This window comes from Equus caballus, chromosome 27 (genome assembly GCF_041296265.1).
Source record: "Equus caballus isolate H_3958 breed thoroughbred chromosome 27, TB-T2T, whole genome shotgun sequence".
Classification (NCBI taxonomy): Eukaryota; Metazoa; Chordata; class Mammalia; order Perissodactyla; family Equidae; genus Equus; species Equus caballus.
In genome coordinates, this window is record NC_091710.1 from 40715423 (window position 1) to 40730461 (window position 15039).

At 36.3% G+C, this 15039-nt stretch overlaps 1 pseudogene; it reads left to right on the plus strand.

Annotated features, from left to right (window-relative positions):
- The first annotated feature begins 2440 nt into the window (after positions 1 to 2440).
- Positions 2441 to 6128, plus strand: LOC100055580 (COP9 signalosome complex subunit 3-like; annotated as a pseudogene).
- The last annotated feature ends 8911 nt before the right edge of the window (positions 6129 to 15039 follow it).

Below are 15039 nucleotides of genomic sequence, written 5' to 3' on the forward strand. Positions count from 1 at the left end.
CATTGCTTCCTTTTTTTCTTCAGAGAAATAGGAAGCAAAGTCATCACTTTCATCAGAAAGTGAGTGTGATGTATAAGTATTACAAGTTTGAGACGAGAAGAATGAATGGACAAAACATAAGACCTTTGATTGCCCAGCTGCATCAATTGCCAACTTGAGGTTCATGGTCATATATTTTCAATGTTTCCAGTCAGCATGAATGTGTGCTTTAACGTGGTCCCATTTGGCCTCGTGCGGACAGATGTAGATAGTTCACCTGCACCCGTGCTGGGTGGGGTGAACGGAAAGATGGATATGATCAATGTTGGTTTTGCTGGGGAAGTAGGATGAAAAACTGGCCATGTAATTTCAGCTGGGTAATAAGGGGAATGAGAACAAGAAGGAGTTAGAGGCAGTGAAAAAGTGAATCCTTCAGTGAAATATGGGTCCTGGTGGGGTGGAAGCATTGTGCTTTAGAGGGAATATTCTAGAGCTATAAAAAGTAGTGTAGGGAGAATATGATGCTTCAAATAAAGATTATGAAGACTTTCTACTATGACAAAGGCTAAGATATGATGATGGAGGGGAGAAGCTAAATTAGGAAGGAGGACAAGAGTATTTGAGAGGAGTTCAAAGAACCAAGTAGCCCATTTTAGGAGGATTATTTATGTAGATATTGAAATCACTAAGAATAATGAATGTATAGTGCCAGAAAGAAGGTCAGTAAGCCAGGAAAAATTAGAGAGTGAGCTGAAGGTCAGTAGCCTCCTACAACTCAGAGTGGTAGTAGGTGGTCTGATGATGTTAGATTCCAAGCCAGGAGGTTTTATGGAGGAGAGAGGAAAAGTCATCCAGAAATGTCAAGGAGGGGCAAGAGGGTTCCCATCATAAGGCTTTAGTATGACATTTGAGGGTGAAAAACAGCCATTACTCAGAAAGGCTGCAAGAGGAACAGAGACCCAAAATTCAATTGAACCATAGAGCAAATAAACTTTCTGCCAGCTTCATTTAGAAAAGTCTCAAAAAAGAATTTTAAATTGGTCTAGCTTGGGTCACATGTCCATCCCTGGCCAATTATGGTGTCCAGGATTGTAGGGTATTGAAATTGATGATATTCATCAGGATCATATTTCTCTTGAAAGAGTTAAACACTAAAACCATTAAAAATAAAGGAAAGAAAATAAAATTAAAGCAGGTTGAAGTAATGAGACACAATAGAGCTTCCTTTCAAGAAAAGATTTAAAATAATATAATACAGTCTATAGTGCTATAATGTATGTAAAAATATTGGTTACATCAAGTTGGTAACAATACATCATTATATTGCTTGGGAATTTGGGGACAAGAAAGAGAAAGAAGTGAGTCAACATATCAAGAATATTAAAAACTCTGAATCTAAAATTCATAAATCCTAAGTGTTCCTGGAATTTCTTTTATTATTCTTTTCTCATTGACACACAGCTGTACTCTCTTACTTTTAAATTGGTAGAGTTCACCATTGTGGACATATACTGCATGGTGGTTCTTTTTGATTATAGAAGTAGTAAGTTCGAGGGAAGTATTTTTATAAAGTAAGTAGTTGTGGCTTGTTCCAAATCTATATCACTTAAGAGAAGCAGAGCTGAATAGCACTGCTCAGTGGATATTTTGGAAAAGAAATTGGTTGGTCATGTGTTATTATCACCCTCCCAAAGGAACTGGAGTTCCAAATCCATTGCATAATTATTCAACATTTCAGTTGACTTGAATATGCACTGTTAGCTTTTAATAATCAGCTTCTGGATAGGAGAGGGACAAATTGGAAGAGATAGAAAATCAAAGTGGATGTCTATTAATGCAATTCACAATTCAAACACCTAGAGCAAAACACACCAGAGATGGGAAAGAAGAAAAGTTAACAGAAGATGTCAGTTCCTCGACCTGGAACAGAAACCTCAGTGTTCATCAAAGGCTAGGAATTGTACCATGGGAAGCCCTTGACATATTTTTAGATGCCTTTTCAGCAGAAGTCTTAAATTTGAGTCTAGTCTTGATTCTAATTTAACTAACTAGTTAACTTGGAGCAAACCACTTACCATCTTTGAGCCTTGGTGAATAAATTTCAAAAATTGTAAACTGATGTGAAACTAATTATTGCTCTTACTATGATGCTGTACTATATACAGTTATATGATATATATGTATACTAGATATATATGTGATATGAGCCGGGGATATTTTATTTCATTTTCTTTAGAGTCTATGCATTTACTTATTAACTATATAGCCTTAGGCAACACGTTTGGCCCAATTATAGTTTCTGCCACATGTAGGTACTTAAAACTAGAAATTATTAATATAATTATTCTCATTTAGTTTCATGGTTTTTCACTTTAAATATTGCACATTTTAAAGATTTGTAATTATCTAAACCTTCCATTCTTCACTTTTAGTTCTAAAATCAAAAGAGGAATGAGACCATATGTATTTCTACTATCGGACTCTGCATCACTATTCCTATGCTGCTAGCACTGGATGCAATGGAGAGTTTGAACTTAGTGGAAAAAAGTGTGACTCAGAAGTCGAAATGAGTCATATCAAGTACTTCTCAGAAAAGTGTGCCGTGAGAATGAATGGTCACACTTCTCCAGCAATAGATCACTAGACTTGAGGGAGTATGCTATTGTAACATCGGTGATTTTTCTGAATAGATCAGGATCTCCTGTCAACTGTGAGAGAGAGCATCTTTAACTCTGTTTACTGTCATTTCTGGTAGAAAAATGTGGAAGAACTCTGTGATTTCCTATTAGTTTCCTTTAAAAATTAAATGCCATTGGCAGAAATACAGAAATTGGATTGGTAAGGAACTGCCAAGCTCATGATTGTATATTTAAATAAATGATAATAGATTTAAAATAAATATAAATATTACTATACATGATTAAAGTATTTTATTCTGATGTAATTTTAATATACTGTTATGTGTTCATATTTGAATGTAATTTCCATTGCATTTCTGTGTAACTTTTTTAGCATCTTTATTTTTAAATAATTGACACACCCTAAATTAACCATTTGAAGTTTACAATTCAATAGTTGTAGTATATTCATAGAGTTGTACAAGCATCAGCACAATCTAAGTTTGGAACATTTTATCGATTCATACATAAACCCCATAGCCATTAGCATTGGCTCCATAATCCCTCTTCCCCAACCCCTCCAGCCCTAGGCACCAGGCTAATATACTTTCTGCCTATGCTGAACATTTTATCTAAAAGGAATCCTACTATATGTGATCCTTTGTAACCGGCTTCTTACATGTAACATAACATTTTCAAGGTTCATCTATATTGTAGCAGATATTAGTACTTTATTTCTTTTTATTGTAAAGTAATATTCTATTATATGGATATACCATATTTTATTTATCCATTCATTTGTTACAGGGCATCTATATTGTTTCACTTTTTATTATTTTGGACAGGTAATGCTACTATGAACATTCACATACAAGTTTTATGTGGATGTAAATTTTCGTTTCTCTTGAGTATATACCTTGTATGGAAATGCTGGATCCTATGGTAACTCTGCTTAACATTTTGAAGTGCCAAAATATTTCCTAAGTGGCTGCACCATTTTATATTCTCAACAGCCATAAATGAGGATTTAAACTTCTTAAATCCTCGTCAACACTTGTTATTGTCTGTCTCTTTGATTATAGCCATCTTAGTGGGTGTGAATTAGTATCTTCTTGTGGTTTTGAGTTGCTTTTCCCTAATAACTAATGAGCATCTTTTTATGTGCTTATTGTCCATTTGTGTGTCTTCTTTGGAAAACTGTCCACTCAAGTTCTTTGCCCATTTTTAAATTGACTTGTCTTTTTATTATTGAGCTGTAAGTGCTCTTTATATATTGTAGATGTAAATAAGTCCATTATCAGATATATGATTTTTTAAAATATTTTCTCCCGTTCTCTGGGTTGTCTTTTCTCTTTCTTGTTGATATCTTCTGCAGCATAAAATTTTTAATTTTAATGAAGTCTACTTTAATTTTGTTGTTGTTGCTTGTGCTTTTGGTGTTATATCTGAGAAACCATTGCCTAAACCAGGGCATGAAGATTTACACCTATATATTTGTCTAAGAGTTTTATACATTTGCTCTTTCATTTAATGCTGTAATCCATTTTGAGTTAATTTTTGTGAATGATGTGAGATAGAGGGACCAAATTTATTCTGTTGCATGTGGACATTCAGTTGTCCAAGTGTCATTTGTTGACAACTGTTCTTTCCCCATTGATTGGTCTTGACATTCTTGTCAAAAATGAATTGACCGTAAATGTATGGATTATTTGTGAACTCACAATTCTATTCAATTGATCTACAAATTTATCTTTGTACCAGGATCACACAGTCTGGATTACTGTAGCTTTGTAATAAGATTTGAATTCAAGATTTGTGACTCCTTTCTATTTTGTTCTTGATTTTGAAGATTGCTTTGACAATCCTAGGTTCCTTACATTTCCCTATAAATTTTAGTATTAGCTTATCAATTTCTGCAAAAAATCTTGAGGCCATCTGGTGAGTCACTGCAGCCCTTCCTCCCAGAGTGGCCTCCTCTTCCTGCCCAAGCTGGTCCTGCCGCTTGGGCTACTCCAGGAAAAACATGATGTCTACCCTCAATTTGTGAACAGTGTTAAAGAGCTCTCAACTCAAATCACTCAGCTTTCTGAACTGATCAAGAGTGGGGAACCCCCTGCAGAGAGCTTACCTCATCTGGGCACTGGGCTTGGGACTCTGGATGTACAAGAACCTTCTTGGAGTCCTTGCTGTTTTGTTTGCAAAGTTTTCTATTCCTGGAATTCCTGACATCAAAACATAATTCTTACAGATGTAGCTTTTCATCAGTATTTATAACGGAAAACATATTCAATATGCAACACGTACTTTCCTGGGCTTTGCCATCAGTTAACAATAGTACTTGTGGAAAGAAAACAGACCCTGGGAGGAATTGGCATCCTTAAATTAGATATAGACAAGCTGCGGATAAATACAAACCAGCTGACCTGAATGCATGCTGATTTCTGCCAGTTTTGTTTAGAGGCAAATGCTTTAAGTCTGTCCTTCCAGATCTTGACATAGATTTGATGGCTATCTGTAAAAAGAATGGAGCTGTATTAATTTTGATTTTTTATTTTCTGTTTTATATGATGCTTTGGCAATCTTGGTGTCTTGAGGACCCTGGGAGAGACTGTCCCTCCCAGGGTTACCTAATTTCTCGAGATAGCTAACAATTTGCCTGTGAGCACGACTTTGATATGCAAACAAATCAATCCCCCATCGATACCTCATCCGTCTTGTTACCAGACTCCCGCTGTTGGGAGCACTATCATCCTGCCCTAAATCACTCCAGAGCCAGGTACAGGGCAACTAGCCACCATGCCTACAGCCCAGAGCCTGCCCAAATTATTCAAACTATCTCTTCCTAAGCCTGCTGAGCTTGCCTACTCCACCTTGCTTGTTTTATTCTCTCAAAAATCACAATAAAGGTACTGGGCCATGCTTTTCCCTTGCTCCTTCTGCCACCTGACTGACCCTAGTGCTTCCCTGTGCAGCCCTGCGTAGAGTGGCATGCTCCCTCCTCTTGGGAATTGTAAGCCCCAAACTATGTTTTTAACGCAATCATCTGATCTGCTGGCCTCACCAGACCTGAATAAGAACAAAATCCCAGCTACATTTAAAAACAGGAGCCTAAGATACAAAGCACTTCTTATATTGTTCTTATTAAGGAGGGAAGATCTGCCACCAATTGAAGAGCATTTTACTTTTCTGAACAGGCTAAACCTACCGCTGCCGTGGTGATCAGTCACATCATGTTGGAATCATGTAACAAGTGTGTTCCAGTTTCTTTGATATTACTTGGCAACGGACAACAGCTACCAAAATATAGCACTCAAATTGTGGGTAGATTCATGAAGTCCCTGAGAATGCATACTGCATATACATAATGTATACTATGAGTTAGCACAAATTTATTCAACCAGTAATCTCTCAGAACTCTGAAACCTGGCAAACAATTACAGGGAAATTTTTACTTATGACAACAGCATGGGACTGGTGAAGCAGAACTTGTCATCTCTTTATAAGAAGAATACCATGGACACCAGTGGTTGATTACAGCACAAATTTATTCTCTTAACAGTCCTAGAGGCCAGAAGTCCCAAATAAGTTTCAGTTAGCTAGAGTCAAGGGGTCGGCAGGGCTGGTTCCTTCTGGGACCATTGAGGGGAGAGTCGGTTTTCTTGCCTTTCCAGCTGCTAGTGGTTGCCTCTATTGCTTGGCTTGTGGGCCCTTCTTCAGTCTTCAAAGTTCATCACTGCATCTCTGCTTCAGTAATCTCACTGCCTTTTGCTCTGACTCTGACTCCTCCTGTGTCCTTATAAGGACCATTGGGATTATATTGTCCAGATAATCCAGGATAATCTCTCCAAGTCAAAATCCTTTATTAAATCACATCTGCGAAGTCCCTTTTTCCATACAAGGTAACATTGACAGGTTCTGGAGATTAGAATGTGGACAGAGTTAGAGGCAGGGCATTATTGCCACACAAAGTATTGCCATCTCAACAATCTTCTGACTCGTGAACATGAGATGTCTTTTCATTTATTTAGATTTTCTTTAATTTTTTTCAACAATACTTTGTCATTTTCAGTGTACAAATTTTCACTTCCTCTGTCAAATTGATGAAGTATTTTATTCTTGTTGATCTATTATAAATTGAATTCTTTACTTAACTTCAAATGATTAGTCTAGTGTCTAGAAATGCAATTGATTTTTATACATTGATATTGTATCTTGAAATCTTGTTGACTCGTTTATCAGTTGTAATAGTTTTATAGAGGATTAGTTAGGATAATCTATATGCAAGACCATGTCATTTGCAAATAGAGATTATTTTACTTCTTTCTTTCCAATCTGGATGATTTTGATTTCATTTTCTTGCCTACTTGCACTGGTTAGAACTTCTGGTACAATGTTCAATAGAAATAATGAGATCCGACATCCTTGTGTCCACTGCATATTTATTATAAATGAAATACCAAGTTATATTTAGAAAAATTAGAATTTACAGGTAGATGAAATATTAGAAAATAAAATCATCTGTACTTCAACATTTAGATGGAATAGTTTGCAACAGATCAAGCTACTACCGAGAATGACTTAAAAAAGCCAAACAAAATGTAAAACATAATTTTTCATAGCATTGAAGAGCTGGGAAAACTACATAGACTAGAGGGATTGTGGTTCAGTAGAGAAGAGAACCTTGCAAAGGTGAGCTGATTATCTGCAAGTACATTTTTTGGAGGGTGTCTGCAATATTAGATGTGGTCTAAGTCTGAGAATTTGAGTTGGCCTGTGTTGAAAGCCTTAGAGGCAGAAGGCTACCATAACAACAAGAAAGAACCCAACATAGACTGAGTCTTAATAAAATTGAAGCCCAAGTTTCACTCAGCTCAGTTTTCAGGTGATCAGCCTCCCCCTAAACTTCCAGCAGAGGAATGTGTAAATGTTCTCAAACTCGACATTTTTGTGTGCATGTGTGTGTGAGGAAGATTGGCCTTGAGCTAACATCCATGCCAATCTTTCTCTACTTTATATGTGGGATGCACCAGAGCACGGCTTGATGAGTGATGTATAGGGCCACTCCCAGGATTTGAACCTGTGAACCCCAGGCTGCCAAAGCAGAACGCATGAACTTAACCACTACATCATGAGGCTGGCCCCTCAAACTCTACATTTTTTGGTATACAATATTTTGGTTTTAAAAATATTGCTATGTTTGCCAATATAAAGGATCATATAATAGAACACCGAGAGAAAGAATCGACAATAGAAACAGGCCTATAGATAACTCAAATATTAGAATCAGCAGATGAGGGTAAAATAACTATGATTAAGATATTCAAGAAAAAAAGAAAATGAGAAATAGATTAAAAGATGAAAAATTTGCCAGATAATTGGATTCTATAAAATGAATAAATTGATATACAAAGATGGAAAATTTTACACCAGATATCGAGAATTCTATGAATGAATTTAATACAAGAATATAGAAATCTGGGGGCCAGCCCAGTGGCGCAGCAGTTAAGTTCGCACATTCCGCTTTGGCGGCCCGGGGTTCACTGGTTCGGATCTGGGGTATGGACATGGCACCGCTTGGCAAGCCATGCTGTGGTAGGCGTCCCACATATAAAGTAGAGGAAGATGGGCATGGATGTTAGCTCAGGGCCAGTCTTCCTCAGCAAAAAGAGGAGGATGGGCAGCAGATGTTAGCTCAGGGCTAATCTTCCTCAAAAAAAAAAAAAAAGAATATAGAAATCAAAATATACAATTAAAATTTTTCCACACTCTTGGATATTAAATTACGTATTTCTAAAAATTCCATGGGTCAAAAGAAGGCATCAAAATAGAAATTAAACAATATTTATACTTAATACTATTGAATACATAGCCTATTAAACTTATGAGATGCAGCCAATATATTTTAGAAAGAATTATTTAAGTGCTTATATTAGCAAAGGAGTACTGAAAAAAATCAATGACTTAGACTTGATCTCAATAAGCCAGGAAAAGAAATCTAATCTGGATAATGTAGAGTGAAGCAGATAAATAAGATGAGAGCAAAATTCAATGAAATAGAAAATAAATATACAATAGAGGAAAATTAGCAAAGCCACAATTTTGTTCATTGAAAAAATTAGTAACAGTGATAAACTGCTATCAAGGCAAATCAATGGAAGAAAAATAAAATACAAGTTACTAATGTCAAGAAGGAAAAAGAAGACTTTCACAAAGAAATTAGATTCAATAAAAAGAGCCTAAGAGTGTGTTTTGAATGAAAGTCAACGATCTAATCAGAATGTAAATGGAGTCTTGTCATCTTTCTTGCCAAAAGTCTTTCAAAATCTTCCCATTGCCCTGAGGATGAACAAGGGCAATTATGATCTGCTCTTTGTCTGTATATTCAGCTCATCTGCTGATTCTGAACCTTCTTTTCCTTCTTTAAGCTGCAGCCCTACTGGCCGCTGGTTTCTTTCAGTTCTTCAGACATACAGAGTTCTAATCAGTATCAGGATTTTCACAAATGCTGTTGCCTCTGCCTTTGGCTGGGTTAGACAAAGAATCTGTAATAGGGCCCCTTACTTCTGAAAGCCCTTAAGAGCAGATTTTGTTATCTTTGTTTAACATGATATAATTTCCTGGGACATGAAATAATTCAAAGCAAAATCTCCAAATAGGTTATGCAATGAAATTTATTTTTCTTGAACTATAAAACTATTATATAGTGATTAAAAGATGTTCAATAAAAACATAAAAGTAGAAAAAGGAAAAAAAGCAATCTATGATCCAGTCTTCCAAAAGAAAAGTATTATTAAAATTAAGTAGAGTTTTATACTGTATTTTTATATAGTGTAATTTTAAGTAATTTTCCACATTATTATAATTTTTATGAGTTCAGAATATTTCATCATATGGACATATCATGTAATCATTTCCTTTCTGATGAAAAATTGTCTTGATTCTTTTCTATTACAAATAATGCTTTGATAAGTATCCTTTCTCATAAAGCATTTTATGAGTTTACAATGATTTCCTTAGACCGTATTTCCAAATTGTTTAACTATTTAATCAAAAAATGCAGACAATTTTGGAGTGACTGCTACGTAATGCCAAATTCCTATTTAAAGGATAACACTAGTGTCCACTTCATGGAAGACCATGACACTGCTTATTCCCTTGAGCCCTTCCTAAGATTGATTTTCCCAATTTTTTAAACACTTTCCAATTGCGTCAAAGCAACCATGTTTCATTTTAAAGAAAAATTTCTATTTAATTTACTACAAGTATTCCCATAAAGGTTCAAGATGGCGTTCCATTTCCTTTCATGTGTACACATTTTTACTCATTTTTCGATTGCAAGAAAATTGTCTTTGGTTGATATCTTTCCAGATCACTTGAAATCATCAGCAGTTAAGTTACACAGCCCACATGCGTAGAATGGAAACCAGTGAATAGATGCCTTTAAGAAGAGAAGTAGGTTTTAGTGTTCTGTGAAAAATGTTTGAGCTGACCTTCAAAACATTCATCAAACAGTTTATAGAAACTAACAATGCCCTAATTTGTTGTTCTTTACTACCCTTTGCACAAAGTTCCTAAGGCATGCCTGCTCTGTATTGGAGAGCGGTTACTGATAAAATTGTTAATTAGCAGCTTATCAAGATATCCATGTCAGTGTGTATCGTAAAATGCCCATGGGCCAGATGTAAATTATTCATAAATTAACATAGGAAAAGCAAACGCTAAATCAGCAAGTTCAAGGTCGTATCTACCTGATAGACTAACATGCTAATCAACCATAATTACTAAAGATGAATATAAATATAAATAAGCATTTCTGAAGGAAAAAATGCACATTATAATGTACCTTACTTAGCTTAATAAAACTTCCAAAGTAAATTTATGAAATTGTTAAAGATCAGTCACAATTCCTCTTTGATAAATCTAAAATTTTTTTAGTGAAACCTACACAGTGCAGCTTTAATAAAAAGAATTTCAATTAGTTGTGAAAAATACCACAGGGAAAATCAAGAAAAACAAAGATCATTGTCCTACACCTTTAATTCCTATGAGCTCTTTCTAAATTCTGTTCTATTTGTGTCATTTCTAAATAAAATTACAATATTCAAAAAATTCATGTCAGACACATACAGAACCATAAATGACCTTGAAGAATCCTCCCAGAATTTATTTTCCATCAACAACAAACAGAACAAAGACATTGTTTTGATTCGTAAATACTAGCTTATACCTATTTGGCAAACAACTGAACAGCTCTGTACAATGATATAGACAATCTGTCACTCTTGGTTAATTACTTTTAGTTTCTGTTCAGAATTAATCTTATTCTTACATGGTAAAAAATCGTGTTTCTATGCAATAAATGAATCTTAGGTTTTCTACTATTGTAAAAGCTTTATTATCAAGTGTACCAGATCTTTTTAAGTTAGTAAATATCCACTGGGCCCTATACTGTTTCCAGCACTTACTCGCTGCTAGCTTTATACTATGACGACAACCCAGGTCCTGCTCTCAATGGCATCACAGTAACGGATATGCTGCTGATGGAACTGAGGATAGCTGTTCATCAAACATTCTGTTAATTAATAGCTTACCACCACCAGAACTGTCCACTCAGCTCTGCTCCAGGGAACTGACTAAGGAATCTACGAGAGTACAAAGATACTTAAATGGGTCCAAACCAAGAACCAACAAAAAATAGTATATTTTATTTATTGAGCATTTTTCATGTGATCTATCCCATGGGCAATCTATCTATCTATCTATCTATCTATAGACCCATAACTAGTGACAGGTGTTGGTGAGCCAGGCTCAGAACCCATAGCCTGTGGCTTTTACCATCATGGCATATCTATAGTGTTCAAGAGCATGGTCTTCTTAAAGGCCAACTCATTGATTCCAGTGCTACTTTAGTCTTACAATGCTATCCAACATGTTTTGTAAATTACTCTCTATATAAAGGGAATGAAGAAATAACTTGGTCTCCTCCAGGAGCTTCCTGACTCCCATTTCTGATCTATGAAGCAGTAGGGATCTTTCCACTGCTTTGCACTGTGATTAATATCTCCTTTCTATTGCACAACTAACTTTGGTCTGGTGCCCAACAGAAAAAGAGAGAGAAGCTTTGTGTTAAATTTTTTAAATGATAATTTTAGTGGAATGCAAAGTAAAATGATCAAAACCGTGAAAAAATGAAATCCACGGCAACAATATCACATATATTGTTGTATATGATTGTTGTATATCACATATTGATATATAACACTTCCACACGTAGGTGACACTCCATGTTCAAAGATTTCAACAACTTGTTGATGAAACTGTATTTCTAAAGGAACAAGTCTGTGCTCCTGAGCATTTTTTGGAGTTTTAATGAGTGCTCACAATGTTAAAGCAATTTTCTTATTCCTCTTTAATTTATTTGTATTCAATAGAGCTCATTCAGCCACCAGGAAATGTGCTCAGCCTTGTGATAGCTAAGACATAGAGAAGTTTGTGAACGCTTTTGAGAAAAGGAAGATTCTGAGGAGAAAAAGCAGAAGAGAAAGAAATCATGGGCTTTCAGCATATTACCACGTAAGCAAGTCCGGTAACCAAGAAATACAGAGAGAAAGGGGGTGTTGAGAGAAACCAGTCTTTCCAGAGAGACACTTGGCCCAGGACCATCAGGAGGGTCAGATGGGAAAAACACATCACTTCTGAGGCCTCTTGTAGGGTAGAAAAGTCCTCTGGTCCAACAGTGCTGACCCATGCATTCACAATTGCTTTAAATAGACCAACTCTAACTGGACACTTCACAGGCCAGTCAACCAAGCCTTAAGTTCAATTGTGGGTCTTCAGATACGTGCTGCCAAGCAAGTAATTGTTTCCTGGCAAGACTTGGGCAAGCCCAGCATGCACTGCCTGCTCCCTCCATAACTCCCATCAGACCAAAGTGCGTGTCATAAAGGTGAAAAGTAACAGATTATATATATATATATAATTTTTTTTTTAAAGATTGGCCTTGAGCTAACATCTGTTGCCAATCTTTTTTTTCTTCTTCTTCCTCTCCCCAAAGTCCCTCAGTACCTAGTTGTATATTCTAGTTGTAGGTCCTTCTAGTTCTTCTACGTGGATGCCGCCTCAGCATGGCTTCATGAGCAGCGCTAGGTCCGCACCCAGGATTGGAACCAGCAAAACCCCCGGCTGCCGAAGCAGAGTGCGCGAACTTAACCACTTGGCCATGGGGCTGGCCCCGAGAGATCATATTTTTAATGTTTTAGAAAAATGTACCAATTCTTCTCTTTCAAAGTGTTATCAATTCTATTCTTTTTAAAGTTTTATAAACATGTAAACAATGATTCTAAAATGCTGTTCTTCAAGTTCATGGCTGTAAAGGGAAAATACTGTGTCTCACTCCTAGATGACCAAATGAACTGTTTTGTATATGCAATTGGTATGTCTTTGAAAAACCGCTCTATGGCTTTTGGGTAAAAATTTTGGTAATATTTTCAATTATTTTTAAAATGTTTGATATTTCAGTAAGTTCTATAGTTAATTTTTATTGAAACCCAAAAATAGTTCTAAGATGGAGATAACTTGCTGATGTCTCTGGAGATGATGGGCATTGAGAGTTTCACATGAGATACTGAAAATTGCTTTGAAAACTATAAAACCCTGTGCAAAATTAAGGGACTATTTTAATGCAGCAATAACAAAAGGAATAGCAACAAACAAATATTTGTATGTTGGTTTTGTCTAAAGAAAAGCACAACTCTATTGGAGTGTATTGAAAACGAGGAGTAAAGACCATTTGCCCCTTAAGTGAGGGAAAATATGAAGCCAAATTTAATTTTCTTTCAATACCAAGTATATGTCACACTCTTTCTTGCTTCAAGGCATTTCCACATGTAGTTTCCTTTCCTTGGACACCCCAACCCTCAACCCTCTTTATTTGGTTAAATTCTTTAATTTCAGCTTAGGCATCACTTGGGAACCTAAGTTGATGAGATTCTTTCAGAACTTAAGGAGAAAACCATTCTTTCATGTGTGGTTTGTCATGTGTGCAGCATGAAGATAGCCCACATGGGAAACTCTTAACAGAATAGACTAACTCCAGTGAAACCCTAGCCCATGCTGTAAGTGACCATGAAAATGTCATCCTTGTCTCCTTGCTCAAATTCCCCTACCCATCCTCAAATTTACAAAACTTTTGTGGAGGCTTGTTCATTTCCAGTATTTGGGATGGAGCTTGAGCCAATCTTATGTAGATTCTAGGGGCTGAGAAACCTCAGTTGGTATCTGAAATACACAAGCAAAAGCAGAAGAGAGGTTTGCAGAGTGGTGTGGGGAGGAGAAGAGAAGAGAATGATCACTTTCATTTATGGTACATTTCGGTACAGTATGATACATTTCAGGTACAGAGATGCCCACATGCTGTTTAGGTGAATCACTGTTCTGTCCCATCCATCTACTTCTCTGGATCATAGATTCACCATGTTTTATAGTTGTCAGGTTGGCTGGACTCCTAACACAAGCCTCTTTTATGGCTGAAAGACAAATTTATAGACAAAAGGACAAATAGCACACCTGGAGACAGCATCCTATAGCCCTAGTAATCTTCCTGGAAAATTCAAATCTATAAAATCCCTTTCACAATGAACAATACAGAACCCAACAATATTACATTCAGATGGTTACAGGGCTCACCTACTCAAACTGTGGCGCATATAACCCAGGGAAAGTGTGTGGAGCTATCGTTGTCCTCATTAGCTTTTGTTTTAGACCAGAGTGAACCAGTGTTTGTAGAAATAAAATGTCACTAAATGAGTGCATTTGGCAGTTTTGTTCTCTCCCTGATGATTTCTAAACATGGTCTGTGCCTTTCCAAGTGACTTATTGGTCCCTAAAAGCCTTTTCTTCTTTTGCTAATTTTAAGGAATGTAGTTTATTTAAACTACAATGTTTATCATAAAAGCTTGAATAAGAAAACTTGATGGAGAAGGTAAATATCATGACTTGTAGAAACTTACACTAAATAGTTCAAAAAGTACCTTTTGCAAAACCTACCAAACTGTCTGGTGGCAGATTCTGGTTGGACATTCCCCCTTGTGCTTGAGGGCAGCTAGAAAGGAGTGTGGGGGAAGGACTGTGATGACAACTTGCTGAGGATAGTGCCCGTGGCTACCCAGTCACTAGTGAGAGTCTTCAGTCGGTAAAATGGACAAGTCCTATTGATTTTTGTGAAATTGGAGACAGTTGCTGAAATTTAAGAAATTGCAACATTAAAAGAAAAGTTGACTAAGGATGCTCAGTGTCAAAGTGGGGCGTGATCATGATCAAGGCCATGGCCTTTCTTCCTCAAATCCCACAGGTAAGGGAGTTTTTGTAACTTAATAGCAAAATTACCCCTTGGTCTACTTGTGTTAATAGCCTTCAAACTAGCGTCCTGGAAACAGCCTTTGTA